Below are 22,909 nucleotides of genomic sequence, written 5' to 3' on the forward strand. Positions count from 1 at the left end.
AAAACACTGAGACAGGAAATCCTGTGGAAAGCCCACGAGCAAACACACTGCGGTGTGGAGAAGACCTTGAAACGCGTCCAATTGGACTGGTATTGGCCGGGTATGGCTGGAGATATCCGGAGAGCAGTTCTCTCTTGCGAAGTTTGCCAGAGGGCCAAAACAGGAAAAGGCCGGACCTCCGGGAACAGACAACGGCTGTACGCCGGGAGGCCATGGCAACGCCTAGCCGTAGACTTGGTGGGACCCCTACCTCAGACCCCTCGAGGAAATAGCTGGGTGTTGGTGCTCACTGATCATTTCACTAGGTGGTCAGATGCTTTAGCCATCCCCGACGCTACGGCCCCAACGGTAGCTCAGGTCCTGGACGAGAGGATATTTAGCTACTTCGGGCTACCCGAGGTTATCCACACCGACCAGGGGAGCCAATTCGAGTCCTCTTTATTCCAAGAGCTATGTGACTTGTGGGGAGTCGATAAATCTAGGACCACTCCGTACCACCCCGAAGGGAATGGTGTGGTTGAGAGAAACAATCGTGTATTGGGTGACTCCCTACGAGCTCTCTTACTGGACAGAGGACAGGAAGATTGGGATCAGTTACTGCCACAAATCATGCGGACGCTGCGAGGGTTACCGCACTCCGCCACTAAAGAAACACCCAATTATCTGATGTTGGGTCGAGAACTACGTCTTCCTGACCAGTTGCTGTATGGAAACAGGCTGGAATCATTCACAAGCATACATGAGTATGTTCAGACTGTCCACGACCGGTTGATGCAAGCCCACACTCTCCTCCGAGACAGACAGAAGGAAATTGTGTCAACTGATGTGAGAGAGCCTCCGCTATTCAATGAGGGTGACCTCGTGTGGTTACTAAGCAAGCGGCGGAGAAGAGGGGAAAACCCGAAGCTAGCGGCCAAGTACTTGGGACCCTATCGCGTATTAAGGAGTCACGAAAATCATACTTACGAAATAGAGAGGTATGGACAGCGATCCATTCAAGCTGAGGGAAGGTTAAGACTCTGTCGCCCCAGTCCGGTGCAACAAGGACGAGCCCCAGTTGAAGTCGAGCCTGCTCGACGTCCTAACATGAGGGGTCAACCCCGAAGACAAATCTCACGAGGAAACCATAATCCAAAGGCCGCTATTCCAGAACCACTCCTGCCTAGCCGACTGACGGAGTTACGAACACCCCAGTCGCCAGGAAGGTCAGAAGCACTTCGATTGCCCAGCGAAGATTCCTTGGTCTCCCCAGGGGAACGCAACCCTAACTCGATGACTGACCCCGACCCTGGCGGCGAGTTGACAACCGAAGAGGAAAGAACCACGGAAAATACGGGAGCCCAGGCTAGTAATACCGGGGCTGGGAATGCATCACGGCCCCAACGAATAAGGAGGCCTCCCGCGTATTTGGCCGATTACGACACTAGCGCCGTCCAATCGGGAGAAGCCATCAGAGTTCAAGGTCAGAAGGCGGCCATCTTGAGCCCCAGACAGAGCGCGCTCATTACTTGTTGTCAACTCGAAGCGCACGCACCTATACCCCTTCTAAACATGGAAATTACTAAAGAAACAGTGAAGAAGGCTGCACCGATCATCGGAGCCTTACCCTTATTGTCTGAAGTGACGACCATGCCACTGGAGCTCCACCCAGCGCCGGGTGAGACCCTGGATGACTCGGAGACGGACTCGTTGAAGGAGAATCACGCTCCACACTCCCCACTACCGACAAAATGGATCTCGGAGGATATAGCTAAGACAATCTCGAAATTATGTCGGGAGAAGGGTGTTAGCTGCCCACTATGCCAACAACTATTATCTACCCCTCGACGGCGCAGAATACATATAGCCCAACATTTCACACGCTTCTTCTGTAAGTGTGGGAGAAACTCCACGTCCAGAGATACCATTTCGAAACATCAGGCTCGAATTAAAGATGCAGAGGTACGGAAGGCTCACGGCGGAAAAGGTATTACCATCTACGAAGTCGACCGCGCTAGTTACCCGGCATGGAGCCAGAAGGTCCAACTAATTAATCCTCCAGCCTTCGAAAAGCCCACACCCTACGGGCCAATTAAAGCCAAGCCGCCTACGCGAAGAGGGCCCCAGGCACCTCTCCCCTCTCCCCCGAAGAAGAAGTGGTTCAGTCCGCCCAAGTTGGAACGACCGGTTCCAGCTCCCAGAAAATTGACCACGATAGGCAGCGTCCAGAGCCGGCTGGGGGACATTCGACCCCGGGTCACGGTGGACGTCCTGCGGGAGGAGGCCTCTAACCTCCGACGGGCGGCTCGTCGTCTGGAGGACCTGGCGAACCGCATGTCGACCTCCTAGAAGATACGATCGACATTGTTTATCATTATTTCTCTTGGTACGTTTTAGTAATTGGTGTCTCTCATGTTATTATATCTTCTTGTTTTTGTATGTTGTAGCTAGTTGGTGTTTTCTTACATTTCTTGTATCTTTTTTTTTTTCTTTTCTTTTCTTTTGGTTTATATAGCCGGTGGTCGTCTATAGGGGCGGCGTGTGTGATGGAAACGTGCATTACCATCTCCTTTTCTGATTGTCGTTAGAGTTGTGTTCTCTTTTTTTTGTTCCTTTATGTAGTCACGCCCCTAGAGGAGGCTGGCCCTTGCCACCTCATTTACATATTTGATTGTATTTAAGGCCGAGCTTCGGCTCAGTTAAAGCGTTCAATACATGCTTTGCATTTGGACCCACACTCTTCTGTTACTTTGCGCAATAACAGAATCACACTGAGCACTTACCTTACTCCAAGACTCAGTCTATGGACTGTGCTTTGGGCGTAGAGCCACAGAAACACTGTCGACCCCGTCGACCTCAGGTCGACCTTGTCGAACGAGTATAATATCACTCAGGGAGCAATTCCTGGTGTAAGGTGGTTGATGTAGACCGGTGGTGTAAGTCGACCTAGTCGCCTCCGCGTGTTGGTCACGGGCAACCCTTACACAGCCCCTGTGGATAGTGAATGCAGACCGGTAGAGTAAGCCGACCCAGGTCGCCTCTACGTGTTGGTCGCAGGATCCAACACACATCTAAAAATGGGCAGACATGTTTGCTGCATTAATCTAATTTATGAATATTATTGTAATATCTAACACCAGTACGAACGCTACAACTTTTCATGTCTTTGGAAACTTTTTATAGACTTCCTAAACATTGTCAGGCCAAGATTTTGCTATTTATAAAAGCAGTCAGTTAATAAAGTACCATGGCATTAATATGTATGATAATATATATATTTTGAACTGGCTTCACTACATTGTTGAAATTCTCGATGACATCATAATACAAAAACATATTATATATATGCAGGAAAAAATTGGATGCTTCATTCTCGAAGATAAGGAGATGGCGGAAGCTAGCCAGTCGCCTACGAAAAAGTCAGAATGAAAATGTTTAAAACCGGCTGCCCGGGTCAACATCAGAAAACAAAAGGATATCAAAAAGCTGGCAGCCGGTTCTCTAGTCAACGAAGATAAGAATTCAAAAACTGACGAGTATATTTAACACTTGGAGATAGAAAAAGAATGAATGTGACATTGGCTGCCAGTCCTTCTGGCAAATAAGAAGGTGGCGTAAACTGGCTGCCAGTTGCATACAAGATGATCAAAAAGAAAATGTTTAGAACTGGCTGCCAGTTTCAGATCCAAATACACAGAGGACACAAAAGCTGGCAGCTGGTTCGATGGGATGAGAATTGAAGCGACTGGCGGCCATTTAATACTGCATGATAAAAAACGATTTGACACTGGATTACATTAATAACTGCTGCAAGTCTCCTGACATTTCAGTCACGGTTAAATCTGCATGTACTTTCAAATGTAATTAAAATGCATGTACTTTCTGCATGTACTTTCAAATGTAATTAAAATGCATGTACTTTCTGCATGTGCATTCAACTTTAAATAAATATATGTTCGAATTGAACTGATTATATCTTTTCTATTGTTCAGCTTCCATTTATTACTTCAACACCCTGTCAAACTCAGTTCCTCTCCCTATTCAGTGTACAACCAGCAGTAATCTTGCAACATACTAATTTGCTAACAGATCATTTTGGTAAAAGTTTTGTGTTGGACAACATCAGTAATGAGAAAAGTAAAAGTACCCAATGAGCTATGTTTATCAACATGCATAAGATGGCTATAAGCTCAGCCAATCAGGTGTCCCTTGGGCAGTGTTCCATCTCAAAAGATATTCAGAATCTCCAACTTGGCAAGAAAAGTGCTCAAACTAAAATATTGCATTGAGCTCTATAGAGAGACTGAGAGTTACAAGGTGATGTTACACTGAGGTCTGCTCACACATCCCTTTAGTGGTCTGACTCGTTGCCTCTATTGTCCTATAAATTGAATGTTTTGGTAAATTGTAATACTACCTATACTCAAGAGTTGAGATCGGCACTTGAGGCTTCTAGCATAAATGTAGGATACCTTAAACCTATGAGTGATACGTCATATTGATTACAAAACATACCTGCAACATACCCAAGTACATATATGTGAACAGCTCATCATATCTTCTACACAACATACTTGTAACATACCCAAAATCTATATAAACTTGCAATACTTACTGGCAATATCAAATGCTTATTATTCTCCACTGACATAATCAACTGACACTATTAACTGACACTACCAACTGACATGGATATTTTAGTCTATCTGTAATGTTAAAACTGTCAGAGGAGAGATCGCACAGTTGAATGTTTCTAATACCCTAGGACACTTATATTTCGCTAGTATTTAGTTTCGTGAGTAGCATACAGAGTAAAATTTCGATGCAACTCAATTTCGCAACTCTGATGAGTGCGAAAATATAATGATGTGAAAATAAATGCAGTGGAACAAACATAATTAGATTCCTCAGGTTCGGTTCATCGGTAAGAAAAATTTTTCAATCTGGGACTAGTTTGTAATTGTGAACCGCAGGTAGAATTGTGTGGCTGAGATTGATAATGCAATTTGATCGCTTGCCGCCACTTGTTTCTTGGACTATCAATGAACAAAGCTATTTAATTCCGCGCTTTCGCTTATTCCTTATGATAGTTTAGTTTCGCTCATTAAATTTTCGCGAGAGGATGACTCCGCAAAAACGCGAAAGTTAGATGAGGCGAATACATAAGTGTCCTAGGGTAATTTCAAACTTTCGAAAACTTAAATAGCTCATTGAACAAGGGTAAGTAATCCTGAGTAGGTTGCTAGATCAAACTGTTTCACCCTTTCGCGATGATTTTTATAGCCATGAGTAAAGAACCAATGACACGCGACAAGCTTTGATTTTATTAAATGTTTACCAGAATATTAACTTATTTGTTTTTTATTCTACATGATTCTTCCGTTAATCGTTTATATGGAAAGTTCATAGGTCAAGCTAAAAAACAGCGGCACCAGCACAAACAAACTACAAACACATGGTCTGTTATTTGGCTGTACATCGAAGTATTCACAAGAATTAATCACTATTTTTGCTGAAGAAAGCAGATTTTTGACTGAGTTTTTATAAAATGATGCAATCGTGTCAGATTAAAACGATGTTTACAGCAACCAGATGGTAGATTGATGGCATTTGTGATGGTGAGCAAGTGCGGCGGATAATCTGTTCTAATGCTTGACATGCTTCTTATCGGAACTAGTTTATTTACAAAATTCTCAAATAACTATATTTCCTTCTCTTTTATTGGATGTGAGCTACGTATGTTGGCAGGTAACACCAATTCAAGATAGAGGCGGCTGAAGGCGTTATACGTTTAAAACAGGTATTGTCTGCGCTTTATGGATTCTTTAATTTACTCAGCCAAAAGTGGAACATTTTTTATACTCGTCATGCTTTAAAGGTTTAAAGGTTTGGATTGAAACAATATTTAAACAATATTATCAACTAATGCATGCAAAACTGCATGACCTTTAAAGGTCATGCAAAACTGCATGACCTTTAAAGGTCTGGATGGATGTTGGCAATAAAGAGCTGGCCTTCCAAGGTCCTTTCTAACGGCAGCAAATAAACAAGCATAAGCTCAGATGACTACCAGTTCTTTGGATGAATAATTTCTACAGCATGACTTTAAAACTTCCAACGCAATGTTATATGAAGACAGACTCTTACAAATACTTTTGACTGATTTTAGTTTGAGCATTACTAAATGCATTATAATTGATTTAATTTGAGCATTACTAAATGCATTATGATTGTATTTAGTTTGAGCATGACTAAATGCATTATGATTGTATTTAGTTTGAGCATTACTAAATGCATTATGATTGTAGCTAGTTTGAGCATTACTAAACGCATTATGATTGTATTTAGTTTAAGCATTACTAAATGCATTATGATTGTATTTAGTTTGAGCATTACTAAATGCATTATGATTGTATTTAGTTTGAACATTACTAAATGCATTACGATTGTATTTAGTTTGAGCATTACTGAATGCATTATGATTGTATTTAGTTTGAGCATTACTAAATGCATTATGATTGTATTTAGTTTGAGCATTACTAAATGCATTAAGATTGCATTTAGTTTGAGAATTACTAAATGCATTATGATTGAATTTGAGCTGATACCTAGTGATGAATAAATTTGTAATTGCAACTTTTGATGACATCTAAAAATAGCAGACCTGTTTGTTGCGTTATTCCATTTAATTTATGAGCATTATTTTGATATATAACACCAGTACTACCACTACTATTTTTCATGTATTTGGAAAGTTTCCATGGACTATATAAAGATTGTCAAGTTCCAGGTATTGCTATTTATATAAACAGTTATTCCATCTGTAACTAACTTGAAAACAATGACTGGTGAAGTACAACTGAGTAAGGTAAACATGGTCGGAGACATCACCATTCAAAGTTATAACGGCGGAGAAGTTAAACTACCATCAGCAAATGAGTGGTTAAGTATCCCAAACTCGACCGGTGAGTTTGCGAATCACACCAACGTATTGGATCACCCTCACCTGCAAAAGATAGCGGAAAAACTGCCACCACCAATGAACCTACCCGTGAGCCTGTTGATCGGTGCCACTGTACTTCCGCCTTCTGCCCTCTCGAAGCTATCAAAGGCGAAGACAATAAGGGAGATAAGGGACATTTAGGAGGGAGCAAGTGGCTATTAGCTGCGATATTTAAAGAATGTTTTATAATTTTTTGGTAGCGCCTAACGACAGAGATGATCTAAGGTTCCTGTGATACGACGAAGAAGGCCAACAAAAAACCTACAGAATGAAGGTGCACCTATTTGGTGCCAAGTCATCGCCTGCTGTGGCCAAATGCGGATTACGCAAGATTGCATTTCAGCACATAGCAGCATTTCCAAGAGAGCAGCAGCATTTATCAATCCGCGACTTTTATGTCAATGACGGCATCACCAGTGTAGCTTCAGAGACAGAAGCCGTTAGCCTTATAGCCGAATCTCGAAAAATTTGTAAAAAGGGTAACATGGGACTACATAAATTTTTATCTAGTAGCGTGGAAGTCCTCTCGCCCCTCCCCGAATCTGAAAGATCAGTACACTACAGAGACCTACTTGCAAACTCACTTCCCGAACAAAGAACCCTGGGCCTACAATGGTCGATGGAGTCCGACACATTCATATTCGTGAAAAAGATTCAGGAAAAACCAAGCAAACGAAAAGGAATCCTCTCGATCGTTGGCCAATTGTACGATTTCCTTGGTTTTATAGCTCCGTACACATTAATTGGCAAAAACATCCTGCAAGAAATAAACAAAGCCAATATTAGTTGGAACGTGCAAATACCCAAAGAAATATATCTTAAATGGAACAAATGGACCTCCCAACTGCCAGCAATAGAACGAATCAACATACCACGATGCTTCAAGCCAAAAGATTTTGGTAAAGTTGTCAGAGCTGAACTGCATCACTTCTGTGATGCAAGTGACGTTGGATTGGAGCATGCTCTTATATCCGCCAGGTTAACGACAGGGTTTATGTACACGTGGTCATGAGTGATACCATCGAAAGGCTCATTTACAACACCACGACTGGAACTTGTGGGCGCCGTCATGGCAACACAACTTATCAAAACGCTGCGTGAGCAGTTAGATATGGAATACGATGAGTTCTTCTGGTCGGACTCAAAAATTGTTCTAGGCTGGATATCTAACGCCTCTAGACGATTCAACACGTTCGCTCACAATCAGATCAGGATCATAACTTCTGAAACAAAAATTAAACAATGGAATCACACACCGGGACAGTGCAACCCGGCAGACATTGCATCGAGAGGAAATTCATGTGATCAATTGGCAGATTTGGCGTGGTTCTCTGGACCAGATTTCTTGAACGCTGCAACCATTGATCAGTACACGCTAAATCCGCAACATTTGGAAGTTCTAGATCTAACATATTCTGAGCTGAAAAAGCTATGTGTCAAAAACTGCAAACGTCAAGCAGCTTACTACAGTCGTCACTAGGTTTGATAAATTCTTAAGATGGACCAGACTCCATTAGCGCAATTAGGAACATTAAAAAAAATTGTACTAAATCGTGGTCCATAAAACCCATTGCTGTAGAAGACGGCCGCACCTCCGAAAACAAGATCATCTGCGAAGTTCAAAAGCATCACTTCGAAGATTCTTACACCTTGATAAAGAGTGGACAGCGACTGGGCAAAAAACACTCTGTCTAAGCTAAACCCATTTGTCGATGAAACAGGAATTCTGAGAGTAGGTGGAAGGCTACAGAATTCACAGAGCCTACATTCCCAAGAAAAACACCCAATAATCTTGCCACGTGACACCCACGTAGCATCCTTGATCGTACGCCGCTATCACAACAGCACGCATCATTAAGGTAGAACATATACCCTGAGCGCCGTGAGAAATGCTGGATATTGGATTATAAGTGTACCCAGACTGACAAAGTCCGTTCTGAGTAACTGTGTTGCTTGCAAAAGATTACGGGGTAAACCCGTGGAGCAAATAATGTCGATCCTACCGTTAGAGAGAGTTGAGCCTGCATCACCCTTCCTGAATATTGGGATAGATTGCTTCGGATCATTTGTTGTAAAAGAAAGACGATCAGAAATAAAAAGATGGGGACTGCTCATCACATGCCTTTATTCAAAAGCTATACACATCGAGCTGTTAAATGATGACAACCGACTCCTTCATTAATGCCCTTCGCACAATTATCTGCCTCAGAGCAGCAGTAAACACCATATACTGCGATCAAAGGACCAACTTCCTCGGAGCGAGAAATGAATTTTCAAAAGAGCTACAGTCTCTGAACAAGAAGACGTCTGCCTTAGGAACTTTCCTTTTGGACAAAAAAATAACGTTCAAATTCACCGCACCCCAAGCAAGCCACGCCGGGGGAGTATGGGAGCGCCAAATTCGTAGCGTGAGAGCTGTCTTAGATGGAATGCTCGTCGAAATATACCACATTAGACTAGACACAGCAGGACTTCGGACAGCTTTCTATGAATCGATGGCCATCGTTAATAGCCAACCAATAGCAGTCAACCACGTGGATGACCCAGATGTGCCAATTCTAATGCCAAACCACCTAATCACATCGAAAGCGGAGGAGGTGACTTCGCCACCAGGAAACATTGGAAGAACGGACATTTATAGCAGGAAAATGTGGCGAAAACTTCAGCAGTTTGCTGAAGAGTTTTAGACATTGTGGAAAACTGGGTACATGAATAGAATCACTAAGAGACAAAGGTGGGAGAACCCAAAACCCAATATTCAGAAAGGTGAACTAGTTATGTTAACAGACGAAAACATTTCGAGGAATCGGTGGCTTTACGGAATGGTTGAGGAGACGATTGCTAGCGCAGATAGTAAAATAAGAAAAGTGAAGGTAAAGATGTCCAGCCGAGGAATTGACAGCAAAGGGAAGTTCATCACGAAAGGCTCCACCTTAGAAAGACCCATTCAAAAGTTAGTACTGCTCCAGAGAGACGAGTGAGACGATCGTCAGCTCCATCCAACTTCCACAGCATGCAGATCCTGTAATGCTATAAAATGCTAAAATACGTTATAACCACTTTATAATAAAACTAAAACTCTTGATAAATTTGCAAAGGAAAAATTAAGGTAGGAGTGTAGCTAACTTGAAATTTGTTTAACTTGTAATTTTTCTTATTATTATAACCACTGCTATACTACACTGCTTAAATAAATAAATCAGTTTTAAAATAGTTTTAGCAAGGACTTATTGTGTGTTGTTTATCAGGCAAGCAAATTTTGTAACTATAGTAGGCGGCTGATCAACCACAAATTTGTGTATATCCATACAGAATCTATATTCAGTAGTTAACGCTCGCTCGTTTGATCACTTGACTAATGAGTTTGACAAACCCGCTGCATTGGACAATGACGAATGGGAGTGGTGGGTTAGGATGGCATGGTATGGGCGACCAATGGGGAGCAGGACTTGTTTACCATTAGACTAAGGGAAAGATCGTTGCATTAGTAGCCATTTGAACCCACTAAAAGCTGAACCGAACATATTATACTTAGCTTTAAAACGCAAATAAAGTGTTGAATACATAGAATTTTATTATCAGAAACTATGGCAAGCTAACGTGACAGAGAGCCAAAGGTTCGTTTTGTTTAAGCCACTATTATAATCTTTTATTTTGTGTTTAAACTACTATTATAATCTTTTATTTTGAGCTTTCAGATACCATTCATTCAGCAACTGTTGATATCTATTTTACTTGATTTTAAACTTACTCGTGTTTATCCGTAATTAACATATTATTGTAGATTTCCCTTATTGTAGATGTTACTTATTAGCCAGCGTCGGTGGAAGTTGGAATCAATAAATAAACACCAGTGAAATCAAACGCTCACCACAAACAGTACAATTACTTAACTACGATTAGCTTGTCTGGTGTACATGTATGTACAAAGCAGACCTCGTAAACTGCTACACCATCGATGTGCCAGAGCTTTCATATGTATGATAATATAAATTGAACTAGCCACACTGCATTGTTGAAATTCTCAATGACATCATAAAACAATAACGCTTACTATATATATATATGTAGTGAAAAACTGAATGCTTCATTTCCAAAGACGAGGAGATGTCAGAAGATGGTCAGCTGCATACAGGAAGGTCAGAAAAAAATGTGTAAAACCGGCTGCTGGCTTCGCATCAGAAAACAATAGAATATCAAAAGCTGGCAGCCGGTTCTATAGCCAATGACAATTTGGAGAATTCAAAAGCTGGCAGCCAGTTCAACACTTGAAGATAAAAAAGGAATGAATGTGACACTGGCTGCCAGTCCTTCTGTCAAATAAGATGGCGAAAACTGGCTGCCAGCTGCATACAAGATGATCAACAAGAAAACATTTAAAACTGGCTGCCAACTTCAGATCCGATTACAAAGATGCGAAAGCTGGCAGCCAGTTCGATGGCTAATGAGCGAATGAGGAGGCAATTTCAGAGGCTGACGGCCAGTTCAAAGACTTTATAGTGAAAAGAAATTTTGACACTGGTTTACATTAACAATTACTGCAAGTTTATGGACATTTTAGCCATTGTTAGATCTGCGTGTACTTTCAAATGTAATTAAAATGCATGTAATTTCTGCATGTACTTTCAAAATTTAACCCCCTTTCATGCGCAACATCTACACATGTGTACACTATTTTATAGAAGCTACAAAATGTTGTTTTGAGCATATACTGCAACTTCAGTTGAATCATTAGTTAGATTCTGGAGTTGGCTTCTCACCATGTGAGTGGAATTTTGGTTATGAGGTCAAGGTCAATGTTTTGGAGAGAAAATCAGTTTGGAGTGCTAATCAAAGGTTAGCACTGAAATATGCTGGTATTTTTTGTTGTGCCATTCGGTTGCTGTGCATCTGTAAAGCCTTCTGATTTTTGTTTTTTTTGTGTATCAAAGTGACAAACATGCAATATAAAAACAGAAATTGAAGTAAATTATGTGGCTAAAGAAGTAAGGCCACTTCATTAGATGTCCACACACATGTATGCCATGCAACAATTGAACTTGCATTGCACCAACAAGTGTACATTATGCATGGCATCCATTGTTGCTGGAATGCAGATTTCAAAGCATGAGTTGCTTTATGAGCATAAAATATATGCACAGTATGCTATTGGAGAGACTAATGCACTGTTACACAACTACATGTACTATTATGTTTTTAGATGGAGAGAAGGCAGCGTACCAATCCAAGGATTTTTTCAGATGATGTGCTTGCAGCTGCACTTGGCAGCGATAGCGAGGATAACTTGATAAGTGGTGACAGTGACCTAGATGAGGATTGGAGCCCACAAAATCAGTTGAAAGAATACGTGGAGACTGAAATTAGCAGCGATGAGGAGTATAGCTGAGATAAGATGCAACTTGATTGCTAATGCCATGTCTGCGAATAAATTTGAGAGAATTCGGCAATTTCTACACTTTGCTTGAAAAAGATTCGACCATTTCTTGATGCAATAAATTCAACATTCAAGTCTGCTGTCACACCTGAGGAGTTTCATAGTGTAGATGAGATGATGGTACCATGATGAAGTTCGCTAAAGCAGTACATACGCAGTAAACCTAATGAGTGAGAATACAAGGTCAGGTATGTCTGGGTATGTTTACGATTTTTAAATCTACTAAGGAGCTAATGGAAATCGGCCTGATAAAGAGTTGGGTTTATGTGCAGATGTAGTGATGCGCGTGTGTTTAGGGTTAGAAGTAAAGTACCACAGTTTTTTCGACAACCTGTTCGCCACCATGGAGATGTTAAAACACTTTGTGAGAAAAAAAATTCTCATCACTGGTTCGCCGAGGAAAAACAGGCTGTTGGGCCCTGAGAACGTTTTGGCTGAGGATAAGAGCATGAAAAGACGAAAAGAATTTGTGCATGCAACAAGCCAGTGTGATGTCACTGTTGTAAAATAAAATGACAACAGCTTTGTCTATACAGCATGCACATTTGCTGGAGTCGAGCCTCTAAGCTATGTAGAGAGATGGGACAAAAAGAGAAGGGGAAAGTGAACATCAAAAGGCCATTTGCTATAGCAATTTACCATCAGCACATGAGTGAGAGGATTTGACAGATTTCCTTGTGCCTTGTTATCGCCACAATTTGAAGCAGAAGAAATGGTGCCTTCGGATCTTTTTCATTTCTTGAATCTTGCCATTTCAAACTGCTGGGTCATTTACAGATGGCTTCAAGAAGACTCTCCCCTTGATCTGTTGGCTTTTCGAAGCAGCGTAGCAACAACCCTAATCGGTAAGGGTTTATCAATGGGAAGCAAGAAAGGCAGAGGTCCTCCACCATCTGCTCAAACAGTACTTCCTGCTAAATTATCTCGGCTACAACCTCCAGCTATCATCCGCAAGAATCTGTCGCTTTGTCATTTTCCAGAAAAAAAGAGCAGAAAAATGCTTGACGATGCAGAAGCATGGCTTGCACAAGGCGATGCAGGTATATGTGTGGTGTCTGCCAAGTCTACCTATGTCCAGAGTGCTTTGATGACTATCACTAGCAACTCGTCGAGCAGACACTCGTCTGTATACAAAAACTATTGCTGTATCACCTCATGATTTGAGGTCGTCACAGTGCATTTGCAATTTTGTGATGTATGTGAAATATATGTTGGCTGAGTGATACAAATATGTGTCAAAATATATATGTCTTACACGTATATGTGATAGATCTTGCAAAATGTTCAAATATGACAGCGTAAACAGCATAATGTTCCTGTAATTAGCTCTACATCCACTTATGTGGACAACGCGAATCGGTGAACGGATGCATGGTGTACACATATGTGGACATGGTAAAAAATATTTGATGTCATTGAGCAGCTTAAAATTTGCTAATATCAGGGCAGACTAGTCTTAAAGCTGATCATAAAATCTAATTTTGTAGTTGTTTGGCTAACTAAAAAGTAATTCATGCTAGAAATTTCAAAATTTAAATGGATTTCGCTTGCATTGAATTGCCATACTGATTACACCTTGTTTACTGTTCAGCTCCCATTTATTACGTCAGCACCCTGTCAACCTCAGTTTCTTACCGTATCTTGAGTGCAACGAGCAGTAATTTCACAATGCACTAACTTACTGACAGATCACCTTAGTAAAAGTTTTGTGTAGGCAAAATAGAACATCAGTAATGCCAAGAGTAAAAGCATACCATAACCTATGTTTATTAAAATGCATCAGAAGGCTATAAGCTCAGACTATCAAGTGCCCTTTGGACAGTGTTTCATCAAAACAATCAAAACATATATCCAGTATCCCCAACTTTGCAAAAAAGTACATCTACCAAAATATCACATTGAGCTCTACAGCGACACTGAGAGTTCCAAGGTCATATTACACTAAGGTCTGCTCAAACAGCCTTTTAGTGGTAAATAACTCTTTGCTGTGAGTGGGCTGTGGAGTTATGATTGCAGACTAATTGTAATGCTGTCTACACTCAAGACTTGAACTTTTAGTCTTTTAGTGTATATGTAACATAGACTAAACCTATGAGGGATTTGGCATATTGACTACACAACATACCTGCAACATACCTATGTACATGTATATGACTAGCCAAAGACGAATGTCTAGTGAGCAGCAAGACAGAACGTTCTGTAAATTAGGATGATCTATAGAGTGTACCAGAAAGAGGCCCACTGCAGATGACTGCGCATAAAAAAGAAATAATGGAATAGGCCAAGACTCATAAGAATTGGGCTGTTGAAAATTGGCATAAAGCCATATTAAGTGATGAAAGTTCCTTCACCGTAGAGTGTCATCACAGTAACGCAAAAGTTAGCAAAAGATCTGTGAAGAGTTTCTTCAAGAATGTCTACATCAAACTACCAAACAACCAATAACGGTCAAGGTGGGGTATGCATGTCTGCAAAAGGTTTCAGCAAAATAGAGTTTCCGTAGGGAACTATCAACAGCCAGAACTACTTGAAGATCCTGGAAGACAAGCAGCTGACAACTGCACAAAAACTATATTAAAGGCACAAGTTGGATGTTTCAAGATGATAATGCACCATCTCATCAATACATGGTGTTTAACAAGTGGGTTGAGGATCATGGAATCACTAGAATGGTAAGTCCCGCCTAACCACGAGATTTAAAACCCATTAAAAATCTATGGACGAGACGGAAAAGCATCTTGGAAACACTGAAAAGCTAGCAAGCTGAAACTGAATTGTCAAGGCATGGCATAGAGTAGCATGCAAGGAATAGAGTAGCAACCAAAAAGGAAAACCCACCAAAAAACCACAGCTAATTTTCTAACCCTTTTCAGAGCCATCATATTACAAAGAGTTGTTCAAAATTCTAAAAATAATTTTAGGAAGTCCCAATCAAAGAAGACTTTTCTTTATCAAAAATGAGACAATTGATGATACTTTTAAATATCGTTGTATGTACTTTAAAGTTATTTTTCCTCTACCTTATTGGTATTTTACTTGCATACTTTGTCGGTCCCACTTTGTACCTTCCTGTCAATCAACAGTTTTCTGTCAATCAACAGTTTCCTGTCAATCAACAGTTTCCTGTCACCTATCTCATGGATCAATCGACATTGATTAATCTCTTACTTTATCAGATGCATCCATCAACAATACCACAGATATGCTCCCGTAAATTATGGTGTTTACCACAGGTGTCCTTTAGCCGGATATTGCCGTAGCCGAGGCTGGGCTGTAGTCTACACACACAAAAAACAACAAAGGTCCACGTAGTTATGAGCAAAAACATAAGTATCCACCCAAATATCTCACCAATCTGATGAGCAGCGCACACAAAAACTAAACCACTCGACAGAGCTGTTATATACTTGTGCTACATATTGGAGTTGTCTCCTTCTTTATACATAATAATATTCTGCAGATAACCTTTACCCTTATGTGAGCAGAGTTGATCTGCGAATTTTTACCTTTGCTGACCGCGTGCAAGTTGCATGGACGTATCTGCTAAATAAAGACTTAATACCAGCTAAAATGTGACATGGCGTCGTCGTAGGCAGGATTGTGTAAAAACCATTAGTCAAGAAATAATTCAGCATTACTAATAATACACATATTAAACTGTTCAATAAAGCAGTTTAGCAGAAGTGAAGACAGTAACTGAGTAAGAAGAATGCCCGACATAAAACCACCTAATCCCTTGAACTTTTCTCATGCCCAGGAGACCTGGGGAGACTGAATAAAGAGGTTCAGTCGCTACAGAACAGCCAGTAGACTGGCAGGAAAGCCAGTGCAACAACAGATAGATACTTTGATATACGTAATGGGCGAAAAGTCAGAAAAAGTGTATACACAGCTAACTATAACAGCTCCAACAGAGCAAAAGATAGCAGATAATGCTAACGTACTGTATGACAACACAGTAATTGCGTTCACAAACTACTTCAACCCGACTAGCAACTCTCTTCATTACTCTATTCGTATTCTTCTAAGTGGCTGCGAGCAGAAAGCAGGTCAGACTAATGAGGAATTTATCTCCGAGTTGTATGAGCTGGGAAGTAAGTGCGACTTTGACAATGCCCGGCACAATATGATGATAAAGATGCGACTATTAGCGGGAATGAAATACAAAGCACTTTCACGAGAGCTGCAGTTAGATGCAAACATCACACTAGAGACTATTAAGACAAAAATGCGAGCAAAAGAGACAATTCTAAAAAAACAAAGAATTGAAATCGACGGTGAGAAGTCTGTCGCTGCAGTGAATAATTGTAAGCAGACCGAGTATCAAGGGCATTTGGCCAAAATTCCCTGGTCAGGGGAGGGGTGAAGAAAAAGGTAAAGAGACAAGACGCGTTGCCAACTGCAAGTATTGTGGCAGAGATCATGTATATGGACCCTGCCCAGCGTATGGTAAACGCTGTAATAACTGTAAATCTTTCAATCATTTTGCTAAAGTGTGTAAGAGCTCTAAATCTAGTGGTAGTAAACCCAGTACTAAACCTAGAATGCATGCTTGTAGTGTAGTAGAGTTTGAGACTGAAGATAATGATGAAAATTTTTATGTTTTTTTCTGTAAATGAGAGTGGCGTAAGACCTTGTATGTGAATGACTCGTTGGTTTCTGTAAAAATCGATACAGGCGCTGAAGTGAACGTAATTCCCAAGTCGGTCCTGAAGTCCATTGGTCGGAGGGAAGCCACCAAGTTCAAATCGTCATTGGTAGGATTCACAGGTCATAAGATACCAGTCATTGGTAAGACTGTCTTGAAAGTTTCGCGTGCAGATATTCCCGACTGTACAGTTACTGCTACTTTCTATATAGTAGATGATGAGTATTTTGCATCTGATATAACTCTATTGGGGTTACATACTACTCGTGAGCTGCAGATAGTTGATTCTGAGCCTGATCGGGTTTTTGAAGTTTCAGAATCTGTAGATTCAATTCTAGAGGAGTTTGAATCAGTGTTTCAGGGCATAGGCAAGTTCAGAGAACCAGTGAAACTGCATCTAAAGTCCACAGCAATTCCCAAGGCAGTTCCACCAAGATCTGTACCTCATAGCAAGAAAGCCAGTCTGAAAGCTGAGGTGGACAGTCTGGTGAGTCAAGGTGTTATTGTGCCTGATAGTGAGCCTTCGGAATGGCTATGCCCGCTGGTCTTGGTTGAAAAACCAGATGGGTCTACTCGCATCTGTCTTGATCCTGCATATCTAAACACACAGTTGATCATAACACAGTGCCATATTCCTACTACAACAGAGATTTTTGCTGACGTGCATGGTAGCAAGTTCCTTAGCTGTCTTAATGCCAAACAGGGGTTTCACCAGATTTGTTTGGATGAGGCATCTTCTCGTTTGTTCTGTTTTGTGACACCGTTTGGCAAATACAGGTACGTGAGGCTGCTGATGGGTACGTGTAATTCGCCCGAGTTGTTTCACCAGATCATGGTTGATACCCTGAAGGGTATTCCAGGAGTTTGCGTTTATATTGATGATGTTCTAGTTCATAGTGCTAGTGTGTCTGAGCACAATCAAAGGATTAGACAGGTTCTCGATAGGCTGCAGAAGGCAGAACTAACGATGAACAGGAGGAAGCGTGTGTTCTTACAGGAAAAGGTTGATTTCTTAGGTCACACGCTCACAGGTACAGGCGCAGAGGTCTAAAGTGGAGGCAGTTATGAACATGGTTGTGCCGACAGACAAAGAGGCTGTGCACAGGTATTCAGGTTTCATTACTTACCTAGCTAAGTTCATTCCCAATCTTTCTGAACTGACTCACCCACTTCGGGAGGTGTGTAAGAAAGACAAAGAGTTCATATGGGAGTCGGCTCAGGCTGAGGCTTTTGAGAAGATTCGGGGTATTGTTGCTAAGTCACCTGAGCTAGCTTTGTATGACTCTGCATTGCCTATAACGGCTCAAAGTGATGCCAGCTCACATGCTCTGGGTGCAGCGCTGATGCAGAATGATAGGCCTATAGAATTTGTCGCGAAGTCACTGTCTGCAAGTCAGCAGAATTACTCTCAAGCGGAAAAGGAGTTCCTGGCTATAGTTTTCGCTTGTCAGCGTTTTCAATTCTACATTGTGGGTCGTGCAGAGGTAATAGTTGAGACGGATCATAAACCGCTTTTGGGTATTGTGAAGAAGGAAGTGAGGGTCCTCACTTCTCGTCTAGCAAAAATGCGTTTGCAGATGATGGCGTATCCTGGTGTTGTTCTCGAGTACAAGCCTGGCAAGGAGTTAGTGTTAGCGGACACTCTCTCTAGATCGTGTCCGTCGGAGCACGAGCAGAGTTATTCAGTCGTAGATACAGATCCGATGTCTTTTTTTGTTTGTGAGGTTTTTGGCTCTGAGGATACCACTGAGAATTACAAACATTACACAGCTGCGAATGAAGAGTTGTCTGTGGTTACAAAACTTACTCAGAGTGGAAGGCCTAAGGAGAGAAAACGATGTGCCACACGTGCCCTTTTATACTGGCGCACTAGGCATTTGTTGTCGGTAGCTGAGGGTCTTCTTTTTTATGGTTCTCGTCTAGTGGTGCCGAACGCTTGTCGGTCAGAATTGATAGAAAGTTTGCATTCAGGACATCAAAGGGTGATTAAGACTCTACAAAGAGCCCGGTCATCAGTGTACTGGCCGGGCTTGCGAAAAAGACTCGAGGAGAAGTGTATGTCTTGTGAGGCTTGTGCTAGTGTAGAGCGGGCTAACACTAAAGAGATCTTGATTTCCATGCCAATCCCCAAGTTTCCTTTTGAGGTAATAGGTATCGATCCTTTTGAAATTTCCGGTAAGAGCTACCTAGCAGTTGTAGATTACTTGATGAAATGGCATGTAGTTAAGTTGCTGGAGTTTGTGAGGTCTGAGTCGTTAATTCAGGCTTTTGGAGAAGTGTGTGCTGATTTTGGAGTCTCTTGCTATATCATATCTGATAATGGTCCACAGCTGACCAGTCGTAAACTCCAGGAGTTTCTCAAGTCCAAAGGCATTAAGCATACTACTAGTTTTTCGCTACATCCGTCCGGCAATGGACAGGTGGAACGGTGCATAGGCACAGTTAAGGCTATGATGAAGAAAGTGATGATGTCCGGGGGTTAGTGTTGGGAAGATTTGTTAGCGATCAGAAATACACCAGTGGATGAGGGTTTGCTTTCTCCCGCGCAGTTACTCCAAGGTAGAACACTGCGGGTTAGATTACCAGTGTCATCTCAGCTCTATGTGGTTCAGGGATTTACAGATTACAGATCACAGATTTACAGGTTGTTAGGCAGAAGTTGGAGCAGAGGCAGTCTAAGCAAAAGCACTACCATGATAACCACAGTCGTGGTGACAAGACAGGTTTTCTGGTTGGAGATTGGGTGCATTTCCGCACGGCTCGTGGTTTGTGGATACCAGGTCAGGTCAATGCTGTTTTGGGTGATAGGTCGTACATGGTTGAGTCGGGAGGTTTTGAGTACAGGCGTAATCGAATTGATATAAGGAGAACATTAGTTGCTCCTGCAGAGGCTGAACCAGCTCCTATTGCTTCTATTGAGGCTCAAGCTGTGCCTGAACCCGAAGCAGTTCTCGATGCTACTGATCAGGAACTCGCTGAGTTACCTGCCTCCCCTCCCACATTGAGACCACATATACACACATCTAGAGCAGGTCGCCAGACTAGTCGGCCTAAATGGCTCTCAAGGACTTTGTTCTATATTAGTTCTTTGTTTGTCCTGTAGTACCCATTCATTACTCGTAGTTGTGTTCAGTTTACTTAGTTTTAACCCAAAAAAGGGGATGTTATATACTTGTGCTACATATCGGAGTTGTCTCCTTTGCTATACATAATAATATTCTCCAGATAACCTTTACCCTTATGTGAGCAGAGTTGATCTGCGTATTTTTACTTTTGCTGACCGCGTGCAAGTTGGATGGACGTATCTGCAAAATAAAAACTTAATACCAGCTAAACTGTGACAAGAGCCACCCATCATGTCAAAATATTCCAAGTTTTCAATCATGTCTTACACAACTCACCTTATGGTTTCTCAAAACGTGCACCAAAGTCCCTATTAATTGAGACTGTCTGATTACTGTTTTAGTAATGGTCGCCGCTAGCCTAACCTAATGTCCTGATTCAACATCTCACTAACTATCAGGGCATTGCTGAGTGCTCCCAAACTCTTTGGCTCTCTCTTTTCTGTCGTTGTTTTGTGTGTGTAGACTACGGCCCGGCCTCGGCAATATCCCGCTAAAGGACACCTGTGGCTATGTCAGACTTGAACTTTACCTCTAATGTAATTATTGGTTAAAATGAATGTAAGAAGAGTCGTTCGCCTATTAGTAGTCAAACTAAATAAAGCGGCAATGTTTTCAACAATAGTTTTAGTAATACTTGGCTATTAGTTTACTATTTGATAATAATGCGCAATTCATCATACTATTGGTACTTGTGTGGCAGATTTGTTACTCCTCATATTATCCAGCTCATTTCAAGTGCATGCCCATAGATGGTGGTAGACCCATAGATGCCCAAGTTTTACAACTTGATGACCCAGAGTTGAAGAGGCTAGCCAACATGTTTTCGCAGCTACGGATCGATCCCGACGGGGTCTTGACAGCGACAATCCCAGGAAATGGTAGAAGCAAAGCAGTCACCGTCTGCTCTTTACCTGTGCGGCAAGACCTAATCTGGGAGACACATAGACAGGCCCACAGTGGCGTAGATCGGACACTAAAAAGGGTCCAGTTGGACTGGTATTGGCCAGAAATGACCAGTGACGTACGTCGGACGGTAATGTCCTGTGAAGTGTGCCAACAGGCCAAACATGGCACTAGTGCAACAACCTCCAATAAACAGAGGCTCTACGCTGGTCGACCGTGGCAGAGATTGGCTGTAGACCTGGTCGGCCCCCTACCCTTAACCACCCAAGGAAAGATCTGGGCTCTTGTGATGACCGACCACTTCACTAGGTGGTCAGACGCTATCGCAATTCCAGATGCCACCGTGGCCTACCGTGGCGCCTACCGTGGCCAGTACGCTGGAGAAAAGGGTGTTCAGTTATTTCGGATTGCCAGAAATAATCCATACTGATCAGGGGGCCCAGTTCGAATCCGACCTATTCCAGGAGCTGTGTCGACTTTGGGGAGTCGAGAAGTCAAGGACGACTCCATACCGGCCTGAAGGTAACGGTATAGTTGAGCGGAATAACAGAATACTCGGAGACTCCCTGCGAGCCCTCCTTACTGGAAGAAAACAGGAGGAGTGGGATCTCGTGTTACCACATTTAATGAGAACACTGAGGGGGATTCCCCATTCAGCCACCAAAGAAACTCCAAATTACATGATGCTCGGTCGGGAGTTGCGCCTCCCTGACCAACTCCAACATGGGAGTTCGGTGGAATCTTTTCAGAGTATGAAAGAGTACGCTATTGCAATCCAAGATCGGCTCTTACAAGCCCATGAGATTCTCAGGCACAGGCAGTTAGAAATCGTGGATGAAGACACCACTGAACCACCACTGTTCCAAGGCTGGCGACCTGGTCTGGATGACCCGCAGACGTCGACGGAAGGGGGAGAATTCCAAGTTGTTGGCCAAGAGAATTGGGCCTTACCGGGTAATCCAAAGCTTTCCAAATCATACGTACACAATCGAACGCCGGGGACAGCGTTCTGTACAGTCTGAACACCGGTTGAGAGCTTACAAACCCTGCAGCAATTATCATGGAAAAGCCCCAGTCTTGCTTGAGCCTAGTAGAAGACCTAACATGCGTGGAGTAAGGAAAAACAATGGAAAAACTCAGGCAGAGCCCGTCTTAGAAGCTGAAAATGCAGAAAAGGCAAATAGGAAAGACAACTCCGAAGGTGGCGATGGGACAACTCCTAAGGAAGCTTTTGACAACCCAGAGGGCCAGCCTTCCAGTGGACAATGCCAAGATACAGAAAACTGCACTCCAGCAAGTGCGGAGGCAAGAGAGCCAGCAGTCCACCGACAGCCAGACAATGTTAGCAGGCCTCAGAGGAGTAGGAATTTGCCTCCGCACCTGCGGGAGTATGAGTTGAACAGTATCCAATTAAACGATTCGGGAGCGATTACGTCATCGGCAGCGGCTAATTTAAAATGTGCTGCCATGCCCCAGTCATTCAGTCAATACCAGCCTTCCTGTCAAGAGATTTCTACAAGCGGTGCCAACATCATGAATGTCACTTCGGAAACGGTTAAGAAGTCGCCTCTTCCTACTAACGTATTACCGATGCTTCCAAATAAAGACGACCCTGTAGAACTAATTATAGAGGAAGAACTAGAAGGATACCTAGACGATTTCGAAACAATTACAACCAAGGCCAAGAAAGTTCGAGTCGCCCCTGCTACTTTAAGATGGGTGGACGACCATACGGAAGAGATAATAAGAAAACATACCGACCAGAAAGGAATGGCCTGTCCGATATGTCAATACAGCTGTACGACCCCTAGACGGAG

General features: G+C 42.3%; 1 protein-coding gene and 1 pseudogene across 1 annotated transcript in view; one reads left to right on the forward strand and one right to left on the reverse strand.

Annotated features, from left to right (window-relative positions):
• The window catches only part of LOC137387322 (major facilitator superfamily domain-containing protein 3-like), a 113,206-nt gene that overhangs the window by 84,771 nt on the left and 5,526 nt on the right, over positions 1-22,909 (reverse strand). The window lies entirely within an intron of this gene.
• On the forward strand, positions 8,052-12,368 carry LOC137388218 (uncharacterized; annotated as a pseudogene).

This window comes from Watersipora subatra, chromosome 2 (genome assembly GCF_963576615.1).
Source record: "Watersipora subatra chromosome 2, tzWatSuba1.1, whole genome shotgun sequence".
In the NCBI taxonomy this organism is placed as follows: Eukaryota; Metazoa; Bryozoa; class Gymnolaemata; order Cheilostomatida; family Watersiporidae; genus Watersipora; species Watersipora subatra.